The 18,065-nt window shown below is 43.9% G+C and overlaps 1 protein-coding gene across 17 annotated transcripts in view; it reads left to right on the top strand.

Moving 5' to 3' along the window:
* PIK3R1 (phosphoinositide-3-kinase regulatory subunit 1) overlaps nt 1-18,065 on the top strand; it is a 648,380-nt gene that overhangs the window by 537,636 nt on the left and 92,679 nt on the right. Inside the window, exon 1 of one of the 17 annotated variants that reach the window (XM_055555118.1) lies at nt 15,068-15,167. The exons of 15 other annotated variants lie outside the window; for them this stretch is intronic. The gene's annotated coding sequence lies outside the window, so the exon portion shown is untranslated. Of the gene's footprint in view, nt 1-15,067; nt 15,303-18,065 lie in introns of those variants that run through there. One more of the 17 variants, XM_055555101.1, reaches the window with a different exon arrangement.

The raw sequence follows: 18,065 nt of genomic DNA, 5'->3' as shown, positions 1-18,065 counted from the left end.
CCTGGCGGGCTACAGTCCATGGGGTTGCAAGAGTTGGATGCGACTTAATGACTAAACCACTGCGGCAGCAAGTTTGTGCCTTAGCAATTGGGGGTGTCGACTGCAGCGGTTCAAAGCATGCAACTATCAGGGCTCCTCCTGCTGCCAACACAGAAGCGAAAATGGGGAAACTTGTAGAGTTTCAGAGTAGAAAACAAGTTATAAAAACAATGGCTGAAGAAGCCTTGTGTTAGCTAGAATTTGTGCTTGTGTTAGCTAGAATCCATTATCTTTATAATGAATCGCTAAAGAGATTGTATCTATATAATGTTGTATACCCACTGCACTGTCATTTTGCTCATGATACAGTCTGAAAACAGAAACAGAGAACATAACGAACTTGTCCTCAGGTCACGCGGCAAGTAAGTACCAGAGCTCCCTGCAGGAGTTTGAAAAGAAAGTCTGGCTCCATGTCTAGTCACCAAACTAGATGTCCCATCTAGAGAAGTGGGTCCTCTCTCTGCAACTCAAACAAAACCACAGTCTCCCCCAGTAACCCCATAGCGTTGCTGCCTTGTCCTTCCAAGGCCCAGGGGGATTACTGAGCAAAGGTTCTCCTTTTGTGTTTTCAAGCCGTGCCACTTAAGTCATAGGTAGAAGTTTATGGGGGTGAAATGAAGACCAGCCCTGGTGGAGTCAGAGCCTCTCCTCTGGACCCTTCACCTAACTTGAACCTTTTATGCCCTGCCCATTCCATCCACCATCAACTACAAGCCCCTTGAAATTTTTTATTGCCTATTCCACTTAAGACTTGAATTTTCCTTTGGAGTTTTTGTTAGTTTTATAACAAAAATCTTGGCACTGAATTTTAATTTCCATAGCAGTAGGGTGGCCCTCAGGAAATATTTCCCTCTCCTCCCTTGGTCCTCATCACAAAGAAAGAGGGCCGCCTCGTCTTCCTTTGTGAGGAAAGCTGTGGACTGCAGATGCAGCAGTGAGCAAAGCAAACAGGGCCCCTGCTCACAGAGTGTATAGTTTAGTGGGGAACACAAACATGATTCAGAGACTTACACACAAATATAAAGCTTACTGTGACAAGTCCTATAAAGGAAAGGTGCAGAGTTCAGTGGGCCAGAATGGGCAGTTGACCTACTCAGGAAGATCCAGGAAGTCTTCCCTAAGGAGGTGACACAGAGTGAAGATCTGGAGAGAAAGGAGAGTGTGTCACAGGAAAAAGCTGCTCAGAGGCCGTAGACCCAGGCAGGAAGGAGTATGGGGATTTTGAGCAACCAAGAGAAGACCAGCGTGGCTGGAGAACAGTGGATGGGGATGTGGCAGATAATGAGGGAAGAGAAGGAAACAGAAGCAAGACCATATCCAGCCCCCATGAAGTGGGGCTTATATACCTAGAGCAGTTCTTGCAACTTTAACTTTTCATCAGAATCACCTAGGGAGTGTTTTAGAAATACTGATCAGAAGATCCCACTCCAGAACAATTCAATCCAGACTTCTGGAAGTGAAACCCAGGCCTAAGTTTTGTTTGTTTGTGTGTTTGCTTGTTGTAAGGCCTCCAGATGATTTTATTGTGAAGTTCAGAATGAGAATCATTGCCCTGCAGCAAAGAGGAAACAATATAACATTTAAAAGATGTATATTGTGTGTGTTTGGGGGGAGATGGATGTCATCATCAGATTTACACTTCAAAAAGCATCCTTTTGCTAGAACCATGGAGTAAGAAATTCTAGAAAGTAAAGATTTCAGAAAGGAGTCCAGTTGAGTGACAAGTAAATGATGCAACAATTTTGGATTAGGGTAGCAGCAATGGAGGGCTTCCCATATGGTGCTAGTGGTAATGAATCCAGTGGAAATGAAAAGAAATGGGTCAAGATGAGAGACTTCTCTTCAATTGAACAACTGGGACTGGTGGAATGGTGAAATGATGGACTGGTACAGGAGAAAAGGAGATGATGATTACTGGGGTTCTGCTTATACAGCAGACTAGATAATTGTCCTCTTTATTGAGACAGGGACAAAAGCTAGCCCCAGACATGGTTAGAGTGAGTGTGGGTCTTCAGTTTTGGCCTGTGGAGTATGCTTTCATTGCATACTTTACTTCTCTTTTCTCCAGGTGATCAATATGTCACTCACCAGTCCTTGCTATTTATTATCCATTAAAACAAACAACAGCTACAACAACAAAATTATTGAGCACTTACTAAGTTCAAGTCACTTGCCTTATTAATCTGCTTTCAATTTACTCAAAGAAGCTTACTTATGAGTGAATAAGCTTTCTTAGTAAATATACATATTTCCCTAGCACAGTTCTATTTCATCTTCTCCTTTAAATTTTTTAATACTGTATATTTATTAAGACATTGAATGCCAAGTGACAGAAGCCCCACTCCAATAAACTTAAATAGAAAAAACATTTTGTTGTAATGATATAAAGGTATCTCATGGACACAAATTTGAATCTGTAGGAAAAGCTGAAATCAGGAACTCAGGACTCCATGGTAGCTCTCCTCAGTTCCTCCTCTCTGCAAAGCTGTTTGTTCTTCTCTCTCCTCACAAACCAGCTTCCATGACATTTCATGTCAGCATAAAAGAAAACAGGGTAACAGACAGTTTGGGAGCTTTAAATGTTAGAGCTCAGACTGACTGACTCATCACAAAATCCAAAATCCTGAGAAAGGAACTCATTGGCTCAGTTGAGCCACATGTCCTCCTTTGGACCAATCAGCTGTGGCCAGGAAGTATGAGCTAAGGAAAAGGGGATGGTCCTCCCACACTGATTCATAAACCCCACTGTACTCTGGCTGAAATGGATGCTCCTATGATAACCCGTGGGTATTGCACCAATACCAGGCTTGCAAATCCTGGAGAAGCAGAGGTTAGGCAAATAGTGCAAGTTTTCCAATCCATCCCAACTGAGTAAATTCACATATGTGAGCCATCAGCTCCATCTGAGAAGAGTTTCAAAAAAGTTTATACTTTACAAAATATTTTATTTCTCTGGACTGGTGCTATCATGACATCTGAAGTTTCCAAAATTTCGAGAATGTCATATTAGATAGTGATTACACCAGTATATTTATATTTGAATGTATATGATTTGGACTGGGCTTCTCTGGTGGCTCAGATGATAAAGAATCTGCCTACAATGCAGGATACCTGGGTTCAATCCCTGAGTCAGGAAGATCCCCTGGAGAGGGAATGGCTACCCATTCCAGTATTCTTGCCTGGAGAACTCCATAGACAGGGTAGCTTGGCAGGCTAAAGTCCATGGGGTTGCAAAGAGTCGAACATGACCGAGCAACTAACACTTTTCATGATCTGGACTACAAGGTTTTGAATGGATTCAACAAAGCAATGCAGTAACTGTAAAATTATGCTGATTTGAAACATCATTTGCATTTCTGTAGATGGAAAATTATATAACAATTTCTAGCTCTTTTGAGTCTCATTAATATTTGATTAACACTGACTCCCCAAAGCCCTAAAAGAAGGAGCAGGGGTTGCAGTTTCAATTGCATTTGGGAAAATATGTACTTTGTTCCCTTGGAAATGAAGGAGAACATATTAAATGACAAGTCACGAAGAAGCTGGTTTTGACAGTGTTTTCTTTTGAAGCTCTAAGATAAAATGAGGACTTTGCATATGACGGGTGATGAAAATGATCAGAAATAAAGATTTTGGCTGGGCTTTCTTATTGATGGGCCTTGAACAACATTAGGAAGTGATCAGGTCGCTATTTGCATTCTAACTTCTCAGGGTGGGGCCCTCTTTGTAGACCATACTCATGTTTTCATGACTTTTGGAATGTCCCTCAAGGCATTTACCATCCAGTTAGAATTAAACGAATGCATGGTTAATACCATTTATAAAACTTCTACTTCTGAGAGTCCAGTAGACAGTCTACATTAGTTTTATTTTTTTTTATTTTTTTGTGCTGCTAATGAAACTTTTATTTTAATGAGTCACAGTTAACATCCAAACTGTTGAACAATCTTCAGAGAAAACTGGAATGTGCAAGGCTGCAAACTCTACATTAGTTTTAGAGAGAAGTCAAGGGATGGGAATCCAGGCAGGCATGAGCGGCCCTGCCCTGCTGCCCTGACAAAACTGTGAAATAACTGCCTCCAGACACTTTCATCGGGCTTCCCTGGTGGCTCAGTTGGTAAAGAATCCACCTGCAATGAGGGAGACCTGGGTTCGATCCCTGGGTTGGGAAGATCCCCTGGAGAAGGGAAAGGCTAGTGACTCCAGTATGCTGGCCTAGAGAATTCCATGAACTATACTCATGGGGTCACACATTTATCAGCACAGACTGGGTTTTCTCCCTATTGGCCTCTCTTTACTTACCTTTAACTTCCTTCTCCATCTTCTGGAGGGTCGCTCTGATCCGTTCCAGTCTTGCTCTCAACTCATCTTTAACTCTTTCCTGCTAAGGCGCTAACTGAAAATTGAGGTGTTGTCTCAAAACACAGCGGGGCAGCGAATTGAGGGTTTAGATTCTGGATCCGTGTCTGCTGTTATCAGTGTCATCTGGGGGTCAGTTTCTCTCATGTGCCCAGACCTCAGTTTCCTCACCTTTAAGACAAATGGGAAAGAATTAGATGCTAAACTCTCTCCCAGGTATTGCATGTTAGTCTATGTAATAACACCTTTCAGATGTGCTTGTATTCTAAAAGGTATGAGGAGAACAGTCCCTCTCCCTCCTCCAGTATAATTCAGAGGAAGGGTCAGCACACTCTTTCTGTAAAGAGCTAGTAACAATTTTAGGCTTTGTGAGTCATACAGTCCCTGTTGCAACTACAAACTCTGCCAGGTGAGCATAAAAGCTACACAGAAAGGGGAGTTATTTATGATAATAGGTGGTAGGCTGGAGTTAACCCGCAAGATAGAGTTTATAAACCCCTGGTTTAGAAGATGCTGTATGAGACCAAGTTGCTTGAGTTGAGTTCAAAACTCAGCTCTACCAGTTCCCTGATCTTTTTGTGCCAGTTTCTTTATCTGCAAAGTGGGAGAGATGGCACAGTGGAGAAATTAATTCTTATGTGTACAGCATGTAGACCAGTGCTTGATTCATAAGAAGTGGGGTTAGTGGTTATTCTCTTCCCTCTTTTCAAATTCATGTTATGTTTCTGCACACTGTCTTTCTGTTGATGAGCTTAGCCCAACAACCTATTCTGCAGGGAGGTGTTACTAAGGCAAGGGCCACTGGCCTGCCAGGTGAAGAAAGACCTATCCCTGGACAGAAACTCATCTCTTCTGAGCTTTCTACTGGTGGACAGTCACAGCTCTCTCCAAAGCTTCTTACTAGAGCAAAAGCATATGAGCTTGGCCTGCCTCAGACGAATGGCTCTTATGCCCTCTTGTAGGATATCACCTGAATCTAAGATGAATGGTCTTGTACCTTCTGCAGGGTAGCCTTATTGTTAAGCCAAGAAGTTTCTGAACCCCTCACTAAGAGGATGAATAAGGAAAAGCTTGACAAAGCCACCTCTGTCAAAGTACTGAGCCTTCCTTGGTGGTCCAGCAGTTTAGACTCTGTGCATCCAATGCAAGGGTTGCAGGTTCGATCCCTGGTCTGGGAACTGAGATCCCATGTGCCATGAACTATGGCCAGTAAAAAAAGGTACTGAGTCTCATGATGTGTAGAATAACAGATTTCTGGTATTATACCAAGGATTGGTGAGGGAATGTCTCCTGCATGAGGGGAATGTCAGGACACAGTTTTAATGTGGTCCAACATGGTCTGCAGAAGGAAGATGGTGGTGTTGCTGGGTGTAGAGAGGGTATGTGCCATTATTTTTGGCTGGGTAAATGGTTTGGGAAATGGGTACATATTGTTTTTTCCTTTTGAATTGAGTGACTGAAAAAATAGCAGGAATTGCCATCTCTTTGCCACAGAATTGTGTGGTAGAGTCTTTTATAGCATTTCACATTTAAAGAAGCTTTGTCCTTAGATTGCATCATAAGCCTGCATGGTTCCTCCTATTTTTTCATGTGGCTCAGTGCCTGAATTATGTACAAGATTATTAATCTTTTACAAGGCCATTGTTGACAGACCTGTAGTCATGTAGACGAGTCATAAACCTTGTCTTCCATAAGTCAACCGTACCTGTTATACTTGGCAAGGGCTTACCAGGCACCAGCTAAACCAGAATCATACCGGTGAGGCTATGAGCCAGACCAGTAAGGCCCACAGCTGGTTTAGGAGATGTAGGTTCTTGTCATGATTCTGTCACTAATTGGCTGTGTGACTTGGAGCATCACCTAACTCAGTATTATGGAGACAGTTATCTACCCTCTCTGAGACTCAGTTTCCTTCTCTGAAATATAACAGAGTTAAACTATTAGGTTGGTACAAAAGTAATTGCGGTTTTGAATTGTTGAAGTTTGTTGTTTGATATTGGAATACATTCTTAAATGTGGTTATGTTATACATCATTTTAATGTGCATTTCTCACTTTATGTTTTTTGGTAATGACTTATTACTTGCTGTTTATTTTATATTTATTTTAGACTAGGGAAATGATGTTAGACAAAAAGCAAATTCAAGCAATTTTTTTACTGAGTTAAAAATGGGTTGTAAAGCAGCAGAGACAACTCACAACATCAACATTTGGCCCAGGAACTGATAACGAACATACAGTGCAGCGGTGGTTCAGGAAGTTTTGCAAAGGAGACAAGAGCTTTGAAGATGAGGAGCATCATGGCCAGCCATTGGAAGCTGACAATGATCAACTAAGAGCATCATTGAAGTTGACCCTCTTACAGCTAAAGGAGAAGTTGCCCAAGAATTCAACATTGACTATTCTATGGTCATTTGGCATTTGGAGCAAATTGGAAAGGTGAAAAAGCTCAATGAGTGGGTGCCTTGTGAGCTGATTGGAAATCAAAAAAAAATCATTGTTTTGAAGTGTTATCTTTTTATTGTATGCAACAACAACAAACCATTTCTCAGTCAGGTTGTAATGTGCAATGAAAACTGGATTTTAAATGACAACTGGTGATGACCAGCTCAGTGTTTGGACCAAGAAGAAGCTCTCAAGCACTGCCCAAAGCTAAACTTGCACCAAAAAAGGTCATGGTCACTGTTTGGTGGTCTGCTGCCCATCTGATCTACCTGATCCACTATAGCTTTTTCAATCCTGGCAAAACCATTATATCTGAGCAGTATGCTCAGCAAATCGATGAGATGAACCAAAAACTGCAACAGGCATTGGTCAAAAGATGGGCCAAATTCTTCTCCACGACAACGCCTGACCACAAGTCGCATGACAAACATTTCAAAAGTTGAACAAATTAGGCTACAGAGTTTTGCCTTATCTGCTATATTCGCCTGACTTCTTGTCGGCCCAACCACCACTTCTTCAAGCATGTTGACAACATTTTGCCAAGAAAGTTCTTCCACAACCAGCAGGATGCAGAAAATGCCTTCCAAGAGTTTGTCAAATCCTGAAGCACGGATTTTTACAATATAGGCATAAACAAGTTTATTTCTTATTGGCAAAAATGTGTTGATTGTAATGGTTCCTATTTTGGTTAATAAAGATGTGTTTGATCTAGTTATAATGATTTAAAATTCACAGTCCAAAACCACAATTACGTTTGCACCAACCTAATAGATGCAGCAGGTACTTGCCAACTCTGTGATTCAGGATTACCCAAGGAAGCAGATGAGGTGTTCCCAGAGGTGTGAAGTTCTCTGATCAGCCTAGATCCTGAGGGAACTTCCCTGGTGGTCCTGTGGTTTAAACTTGGCCTTCCAAGGCTGTGAGTTCAATCCCTTGTCAAGGAGCTAAGATCCCTCAAACCTCATGGCTAAAAGACATAAAACAGAAGCAAAGTTTCTCCTGGATTTGTAGTGATGATAGATTAGCTGATAATTGCAATGGTTAGATTGAAAGTTGCCTAGAAGTGACTTATCACAGATTTAGGATAAGGAGCACATTAACCAAAAGGGAGGTATTACTGAACAAGGCAGCATATGCTGCAGTCCTACAGTTAAAAAGCCCCAGCCAAGATTTTATTCTGCTGCTGTCCATCTATGAGACTTGGGTCAAATCACATAGCCTTCCCAAGTTATCTTCTTCATCTGTAAAACGGAAATCATGATGCATGCTCTGCCTACAATGTAAAGCAGATGCATCTGTTGAAAGAATTCATGAGCAAGCCCTCTTGAATTGTTGCAATCCAACACAAAAGCCATCATAGGCATGGCTCCCTTTTACAACAGAAAGCATAGGATGTATGTTTCAAACATATCCATGGTTAAAGAAGCTCATGTCCCCCCAAACCATCCTAAATGAGGAGTCGTCTTTCCTTCACAATGCATTTTGCTCATAACTGAAGAAAGGAAATGCCTTAACTAGGCAACTAGTTAACATTGGGATACAGTCACCCAACAAAAGATTTTAACTACTTTTAGAAAACTGGTACTGTCAGAATATAGCCTTACCTGATGTAAAGCGTTTTCTTTGCACACCCAGCTTGGCAAGACCTAGAGGAAAGGCAGTGGGGTGGAGACTAGACTGGAGAGGCTGATGGTAATGGGTTTCCTTTATTCTGTGAGGCTGTCTGAATCCTTGGGGCTCGGACTGACAGTTCTGGATCCCCTCCAGTGGAGGGAACAAAGGCTGGGGTTTCTTTTGAAAAATTCTTTCTGAGGACTGAGATTGTCCAACACAGTTTCCTTGATAAAGGGCTCATTATCTATCAGTGTGACTTTGCCCTTAATTTTTATGCTGGCAGTGCCAACATGAGCATATTTAAGCCAATCCTTTTACCCAGACAGCTGTAACAGCGCCCTAACAATTTGTGCCAGTGCTCAAAGCTTGGGTGTGGAATATAATCAACTATGGGTGAAATTTCCAATTAGTTGAATCACCAAGAAATACAATTTATCAGCTTGCTTTTCATCGTATTTACACTTCTTGTCATTTTCCAAATGCAAGCCCATTTTAAATTAAAAAAACATAGAACATTTCAGAATTGCTTCCTTAGCTCAACCGACTCATGTTTATAGATCTAAAGAGGTTGCTTTTGTTGGAGAAAGGTGGATCCGAACTTCGGAAAAGGGGACGCTCTGAAAAAGAAATCCATATTAACAATGAACATGAGCAACCAGCCAGAGAGGGAGAGTCTGTTGATGGTGATGGAGAAAATCTTATATATCACCCAAGTCTAAACAAGGTGACTACATTTTAGTCTCTAAAACTGGAAGGACTGGAATGTGACGTTAGCTCAGAAAGCTGAAAGCTACCTAACCATACTGTAAGCTTTGTAAACGATTTTTAATCAAAATGACAAAGCTTCAAGGAGCCTACACAAAAGGGAATCAAAGAGTACAAGTGAAATAGTACCAAGGGAAGGCGTGTGCGGTGGGGTATATAAACAACACTGCTCACTGATGGGGGAGGGGTGCTCCCCATCAGGGGCCTGGGACACTTTGGTAAGGTTTTCCAAAGGCAGGATGAAACATCCCTCAAGCTTCCCCACCCTGTGTAGTATGGATGTTTTCAGGGTTTACCCACGTTGTAGCCTGTGTCAGAACTTCATTCCCTTTTTTACGGCCAAATGATATTCCATTGCACATCAGTATACTTTGTTTAGCCTTTCATCTGTTCATGAACATTTGTGTAGTTTTCAGCTTTTGGTTATTATGAACAGCACTGTTATCAACACTGCATGCAAGTTATCTATTTGAATCCCTTCTTATTGTGGTTTTTATTTGCTTTTCCCTAATAACTAAAGATGCTGAGCTTCTGCACTTTATTCTTGGATAAAGTGTTCAAATCTTTTGTCCATTTTTAAAACTGTTTTGTTTACTTAAAAAAAGTATGATTGTGTTGTGAGAGTTCCTGACCTATTCTAAACACAATTCCTGTGTTGGATATATAGAGAAGGCAATGGCACCCCACTCCAGTACTCTTGCCTGGAAAATCCCGTGGACGGAGGAGCCTGGTAGGCTGCAGACCATAGGGTCGCGAAGAGTCGGACACGACTGAGCGACTTCACTTTCACTTTTCCCTTTCATGCATTGGAGAAGGAAATGGCAACCCACTCCAGTGTTCTTGCTTGGAGAATCCCAGGGACGGGGGAGCCTGGTGGGCCACCGTCTATGGGGTCGCACAGAGTCGGACACGACTGAAGCGACTTAGCAGCAGCAGCAGCAGTGTTGGATATATGTTTTGCAAATATTTTCTCCAAGATGTGGCTCTTTATTTTCATGAGTGGTTTTTTGAGGAACAAATGTTTCTGATGAAATCCAATTTATTGATTTTCTTCTCTTGATACTTCATGCTTTTTGTGTCCTAGTATTTAAGAACTCTTTCCTAAACCTATGTTCTCTTTTAGAAGTTTTATAGTTCAATTTTTAACTGTAGATCTGTGATCCATTTTCACTCAATACCCCGTATTCAGTGGGGTACAAACATCAAGGTTCATTTTTCCTTGCATGTAGCTTTCCAGTTGCTCCAGGCCTGGTGATGTTTCAGCACCACTCACTGACTAGTAGCATTAATGGTCCTGTTGCTCTGTCCTCAAATCTGGTTCTGACTTACTCAGACCTTCATGGGTTCTGTCTGAACAACCTTTGCATTCTATTGCTTTAACAGTAACACATATTAAGAATTTCCAGTTGTTTCATTTAAGCTTCCAGACCTTTCTCCATTACTGAGTGTCCACAGTGTACCAGGAAGTCTATTATTTGCTGGAGTCATACAAAAATACAAGTGGTTCCTGGCATTCAAGAAAATAGCTACAAAATCTCGTTTGCATGTTTCATATTTTATCAACTCAAGTTAGATTATCGTATTAATTTTTTTTTAATCCAGCTTCTTATTACAGGGGATTTTGAGAGCAGATACAGAATAGAATTAACTGAAAACTATTACTAAGGTGGCTCATTTACTTCCATTGCATACTGGTTGATTTATTTAGTTTCCTTCCTAAAGTGTGAGGACTAAAGAGCTGAAAGAGACAAGAAATGCCCAGACCACAGATTATGACCAAAGAACTCTGAGTACAGGTGATGATGATCTGACATGTTCACTGAGGGTACAGTCAGGAAATTGCCTCTCCTTCTGATCCTTCAACATGGTTATCAGCATGTACAAGCTCAGAAACAGTAGAATGAGAATTCTCACTCTGTTGGCCTTCTGAATTCTCCCTTTGCTAGGAAGTACTATTTCAGCCAATAATTTTTTTTATGCTCCTTGTAATATGTGTTTAACCTGGGTAGCTCACAAAGAGTGGAAAATTTTAAGCTAAATAATACAAAGATTGATTTTTCTCCCATTTTAGTTATCAGGGCAGGAGATACGGAAAATAAAAATATTGGGCAAAATGTCAGAGTATTTTGCCCCAAGGTTGCTAGCACTGGTATCTCACCCATTACCAATTCTCAGCCATTGAATTCCTACAAATGTTTGGTGTTGTAGAGAACAGAAGATTCGAAATACATGAGCCTTGAGATTAACAGTTTGACCTCAAGTTCATTATCTCCTTGGGTGTTCTTTCTTTTTTTATTCTTTTTTTAGGCCCACTTAATTTTATGTCATAGAGCATCATAAAACTATAAACTGGTGGTCATAACTCTTATATGGCCTAAACCCAGGGTTCAAAAAATGTTGAATGAATTGTCAGCATTTAATAATTGGGAAATCGCCCATTAAAAAAAAAAAATCTGGATTTCCAACTTCTCTCTGAAAGGCCTGGCAAATCTGGGCTCACATTCCTGCATGGCCACAGTCAGCTAAACTCTAGTACCAGCTGCTTCCTTTAAGACCAGCCATTTAGACTCCAGTCTCTCCCCAGTTGGCTTTCCTGTGGCACCTTTCCCACCTGGGTCCTTTAAGACAGTGGCTCTTGAACCTGGCTTCAAATACTGGAATCATATGAAGAACTTTAAAAGCTACTGATGACTCTGTTCCAACCCCCAAAGATTTTGATATAATCTGTTGTGTAATCCAGGCATTGGGATTTTTATAAGCTCCCCAGGCAATTCCAAAATTGAGGACTGGTCTAAAAGCATCTCAGAGTTTAACTTGCATACAAAACACCTGGGGACCTCGTTAAAATGCAGACTGTGATTCAGCAGGTCTGGGATTCTGCAGATCTAGCAAGCTCCTACATAGTGCCCGTGCTGCGGGCTGTAAGACAAAGGCTTGAAGGCATTTGTTCTTGTTTAATTTTGATTTTGACCCTGAATGACAGGTTTCAAGTCTAATGGAAGTTTATTCTTTTTGTTTGAAGTTGTTTATTTATTTATTTCTGGCTCTTCTGGGTCTTTGCTGCTGCACGTGAGCTTTCTCTAGTTCAGCGAGTAGGGGCTACTCTCTAGCTGTGGTGCACGTGCTTCTCATTGCACGTGCTTCTCTTGTTGCTGAGTACAAGCTCAGTCGTTGTGAGGCCCAGGCTTACATGTGCAATCTTCCTGCACCAGGGATTGAATCAGTGCCCCCTGTTTCGGCAGGAAGACTCTCAACCACTGAACCACCAGGGAAGTCCTAACAGAAGCTTATTCTAGCACTCCTGTCATTGAAGTAGCTGGAGTGATGGTGACGAACGAGAATATCCTACTGGTCCTCTTTGAGGAGGGTACTTCTCAGCTTGCTGCGGCCTCTGAAAGCCTTTCAGTGTTGGGGGTCCTTGACCCCTGTAGGTCTGCCTTCTGAGCCACCTTCGCTCTCACCAACCATAGTATCGTGTCACCACACGATAAATCCTCTCTCCCTTTGGAAAACTGTGCCTCCTTTGACATTTTGAGCTCTTTGATGGTGGCTCACTGCTGCCAGCCACCAGTTCGGCTGTTATTGATTGAAATGTAGTGTTTGCGCATTTATTTGAGCATTTTATTGCAGTGGCTTCAGTTTGTGTTTCCAGATGCCTTAGGCCTGGAGCAATGGTTCTCACACCCTAGCATGCCACTTGGAAGGCATATTAAAACAGATTCACAGGCTCTACCCCCAGTTTGTCTATTTCACTGAGAGGGAATTTGTATTTCCAACAAATTCCCAAGAGGTAATGCCATGGCAGGTCCAAAGACCTAGAGATGCTCTTGGTTTCACCACATGGCTTCTTATAACAGTTACATTTTGGGAGTCCAGATAAGATTAGATTAAAGCAAAGGTTATTTTTTAAAAATCTGAATATTGCTGTTCTGGTGACTTTCACTTTTATTATTCCAGTTAGTGGAAAATGAATAAATATTTGAATATTAGTGAAATGGTGAAGAGATCAATTTAATAGAGATGAAACAAAGACTAAAATTATTCAATTTATGGAAAGAGAGACGTATTGTCCTTCCATGCAACACTCTATGGACTTATGCTTTGTGTTCAAATATGATAGAAAATATATACATATACTGGAAATAAGTGGCTGAAGTCTATCTAGAAAAAGAAGCTTGATCAAGGATTTCATGCTATTTTTAGTTTAGGGAGAATAGAACCCCACTAGAGCAGTATATAAGTGTCTTTCCAGGAACTCATTATGTAGGAAAGGAGACAGCTGGTAAGGTTTCTTTCGGCCCATGCCTAACGGAAATACAGCAAATGTCATAGCAGTTATATCTCAGTTTATTGGATTGGATAAAGTTATTCTGTCACAGGGTGAGGCCCCTCCTTTTGTTTATAAAGCTCAATGTATGAGGTCCTTCATTTCACAGGATGCATGGGAATGATGTAGCTTGGTAAACTTCATATTTACTTTTAGATGAAGTGGATTCTTACACAAGTAGGTAGCTGTCTGCTTTTGTATCTCCACCTCAAGAAATATGTTGGAATAACAAAAATGCCAGGCCTGAAAACCCTAAAGTAGAACTAAGCTGTCCATCAGAATGTGAGTCACCTTTAGGGATGACTGTATTTCCCAAGGACAGTCAAATTTCAGGATATTCTTCCTCTACTTCCATTGTCCATTAAAAATAAAGAAAAGAAAAAAACAACGGAATTAAAAAAATACCTGAAAAAAAACCCCCACCAAATTCAAAGTTTGACAAAAGTAAGTTATTGGTTTAAAAAAAAATAATATTCTTGCAAGGAAATTGGAACAGGGCTTTAGGGCAAGTCGACTGGGCGGGTGCAGGTCTCGAAACCGCAGAAAGAGGAATCTGGGAAGAGGTTTTTAAAAGGCGGACTATTAAATGCTTTTATGGGCGAAAGAGGAACAGAGGGGGTGGTGGCATCCCATCATATCGTCAGAGGAAGGTTTGTATCAACAGCAGATTTTTCTTGAGCAACTAAAATAATGAGGACTAGCTGAAAAATGTGCATTAGAAATTTAAGGAATTTACAGTTCACGTGAGCTTTCTCCCACCGACCCCACGAGCAACTGCGGTCTGCCTGAGCGACCTACATTTGCTCCGTCATCTCAGGACTGGGAAGGATCAGTCAGCGTGCGCCCTCCTCATAAAACTCTGCCCTTCTGGCGGGCCCGCCTGGCTCCCGGGGGCGGCAGTGCCAGCCAGGGTCCTGGAGTTCCAGGCAGGCTGCGGACGCCCGTCCCTCCGGTTCACCCTTTCACCCCTCCTTCACCCCGAGGCGCCACGCGGGGTGGCGCGGTTTTTCCGCCCACCCCCGCGGCCGCACTGGCCAAGCCGAGAACTGCAGGGCCTCCGGCTTTGGCGAGCCTGGAATCCGAGTCCTCCCCGCCTCAGCCCCTGCGCTGAGACGCTGGGGGCTCGAAAGAGGCTGGGGTGTGTTTCAAGACACCGCGATTAGAGACGCAGCTTCTAAGTCTGAACTCGTCCTCGGTCTCTCGCAGACCTGCCGCCTCCGGTCTCGAAGACTCCCGGCAGCCGGCTCAGCCCCAGGCGGGAAACAACCTGGCCGGGCTGGCGGGCGAAAACCCAGAGCACTCGGCCGGGTAGCCCAGGGCATCCCCGCGGCTGGGGGCGGAAGGCGAACCGGGCCGCAGGAAGGGTCGGCAGGAACCGAGCTCCGCCCAGCTGGCCGCCGGGCTCTCAGGCCGCGCGGTGAATGGCAGCGGCGGAGGGCGCGGTGCCAGCGGAGAGGGGCGGAGCCGCGGGCGCTGGTTGGCGAGGGCTCGGGGGCGGGGCGCGCGGGGCGGGGCCGGAGGCGGGGCCGCTGCCCGGCGCTGGAGCTGCGGGCGCACGGAAAGGAGTCGCGAGCAGCTGGAGCGGAGTTGGAGGAAGCGGCGGCCACGGCTGGCAGCGGGTTAGAGACGGCGAGCTCGGGTCGGGAACGGCTGGCGGGGCTGAGCTGGGTCAGGGGCTCATCGGAGCCGTGCGCGCCAGAGGCTGCCGGTGCAGCCTGGGCCCAGCAGAGGAAGGAAGCCGGCCGGCGGGGGAGGTAGGCGGCGGCAGCGGGTCCGGGTGTGTGCTCGGGAAGGGGAGGCGGTGCGTGCGCGCGCGGCCACAGCCGCTCTCTTCCTGTCACCAGCAGCCGCTTCTCCTTCTGCAGAACCGAGCCGGGGGAAGCGAGCCGGCCCCCGTCCTCCCTGCCGCTGGCATCTGCCGCCCTCCGGGCAGCCGCGGGTCCCCTTCGCGGCCAGCGTCCCGGCGTGCTCCCGGTTCCCTCGCGGCTCCCGTTTCCCTGGTCCTCTTCCGAGCGGGGTGTGCTCGCCGCCGGGAGCATTCGTCCCCGGAGTTGCAGGCGAACTCGGGCTTCCGCCACCTCTCCGTCACCGTACACTTTCCTGAGGGTTCCCCCAGTCGCCCGGCTGCAGTTTTCCGGAGCCCTTCAGCGGAGAAGAGCTCCCTGACCGCCGGCTTCGCTTTAGCGGGCAGGATCTCTGCTTTCCCCCGCGCTCTCCGGCTGCAGCCGGGTCGCTGCCCGGGCACTTCCCCGGGGCGGGCGGGGGTCCCAGGAGCTCGCCCGCGGCCCCCGCCCTTCGAAGTTTGCCTCCCTCCTCTTCCGGGGTGGGGGAAGTGTGCCTCGGGGCGGCCGATCGCCGGGGCCCTAACTCGGCGTGTGGTGCCGGCCGGGCCTGTGGCAGGTTGTTGGAGGCAGATTTAATGGGGTCTTCGGATAGCCCGGAAATCTAGCTTTTTGTAACGTGGGGCGAGACTGGAGGGACCGGCCCCGCAATATGGAGCCGGCTAGAGGGAGCGAGAGAGCGTGCAAGCCCGAGCTGAAAGATCGTGCGGAATTGTCTGGAATCCACAGCTCTCACGCTCACTTCCCAAGGGCAGAAACTGCCCGGCAGATCACAAGACAAAGAGAACAGGAAAGCTCAGGCCAACCGCTCGAGTGCAGAAATGTACTTTGGTAACCAGATTCGATCGTGTAATGAAAGGGTGTGAGCGGAATGGCTGTACATGTTGAATGCAGAATGTGTGTGAACTGGATTTGGGGAAATTCTGCTTCTCTGGACGTAGTTTAATATCAGAAAGCTCTCCCGTTTACCGTTAATCTCTGGTGTAGCTGCAGCACTGCTGGTATATAAGTGTGAGTTTACTGGGTTTGGGGGTTTTATGACTTTCGAAGCGATAGGGGTTTTTCCGGCCTTTTTTTTACCCCTCTCCAGTTCTTTCCTCTTTGTCAGTCTGTGCGAAGTACGAATGGATAAAACAGTTCCGGGTTTTGAACGCAGCATTAGATCGTCATTTCAGTGTGATGGGGCTGAAGTTTTTAGTTGTTAGGCGGGACATTCACAATATAAGTGACCCAGGCATTATGTGAAGAGGGTTTTTTTTTTTTTTTTTTTTTTTTTTCTTCATTAGCTTGTGTTGCGTTTTGGCAACTTTAAAGGTGGTTAGGTGTTAGTTAGAAAAGGTCAGAATAGGTAGGTATCAGCTAGAAAAGGCCAGAGTAGGAAGACGGTTTATCAGTCATCATCAGGAATTTGGTGACTTCTGCACAGACGGCCACAAACATTGAAATCGTTGAAACACACAAATCATTGAAAGAGAGGGGAAAAAATCACTCCTAGCCATAATTTCTTGATAGAGTACACTGTCTTGAAATAGTTTTTTAAAAGCAGTAAATGATAGTTTTCTAAGCTTTGGGAAGCAAGTGTTTTGGTCATTCCAGAGAAAATACCCAGAGTGATTTTTTGTTTGTTTGTTTGTTTTTTTGAGGGATCCCTCTTCAATTTGGAAAGATATGTTTGGTTGAGGATCAGGTTTAAACTGGAAAGGCCTGTGGAGGAGGGAGATCTCTGCCTTGCAGAAATGCTAGGTTATGTCAACTACTGGCCTCTTTAGCTTTTATATGCCAATTGCAACTAGAGAGTTGTACTTTTTTTCCATAGAAGTATATACATTTTTGTGATTGGAAGAAAGTTTTGTATATCTGATACTGGCTTGCAAAGTGTGTTAGGATGTAGCTTTTTAACTTTCATCTTGATCTGGGACCTGTTCTTGTCAGTTGCATAACAGATATTTGCATTGTACACAGTACTATCTGCTGTTTTATCTGCTTTTGTAAAATGATGGTATCACTGTCTTTTCACCTCTGATGCTGAGAGCTGACGTGAAAAAAGCATTTCATTTTCCATTGATTAATGGTATTGTCTTTCTCTAGCTGTGTCTTTAAATTGATTAAGAACGGTAAACCCCTGAAGTATTAAGTTGATTTGGGAAACAGAAGCGGTACAGTAAGTCATAGGTGATATGTATGTTGCTTATTGACGGTGGTGGTGGTAGTGCAAATTTATCTGCTGGAAATGTCAAGTGTGCCTTGGCTGGTTATAGAGGGTTTTGTATTTTCATGCAAGCCTGTTCCACTTACTCAGATTTTGTGTTGTTTAAAAGTTTTGCTCATATCTTTAAGTAAAATTTCATGAATGCCATGTAATTCTTAGGCTAGTATGTTGGTCAAAATCTTTCTTAGGTATTTTAAGGGATTATTCTAAAAAGACATCTAATCTGAAAGATTGTCCACTTGCTCATTAAAACAGGAACAATTCTAGTTGAGCTCGCATTGTGTTTGCATTTTGTCATATGCAAAATCAATTTTCGTGAATAAAGAGATGGTCAATGAGCAGATTTTAAAAAAAAGATTTCGTGGTCAGGTAGACTATTGAAAGCTAAGATCATGTTTGCATTTGGTGTTTTGCTTTTAATTCTCCCACAACTGAGGCATACACAATGCAGAAGAAAAGGGGAAGTG

The sequence above is a fragment of the Bubalus kerabau genome, chromosome 18 (assembly GCF_029407905.1).
Source record: "Bubalus kerabau isolate K-KA32 ecotype Philippines breed swamp buffalo chromosome 18, PCC_UOA_SB_1v2, whole genome shotgun sequence".
NCBI lineage: Eukaryota > Metazoa > Chordata > Mammalia > Artiodactyla > Bovidae > Bubalus > Bubalus kerabau.
Note: the sequence above shows the minus strand (reverse complement) of the source record. Positions and strands in the feature narration are given on the sequence as shown.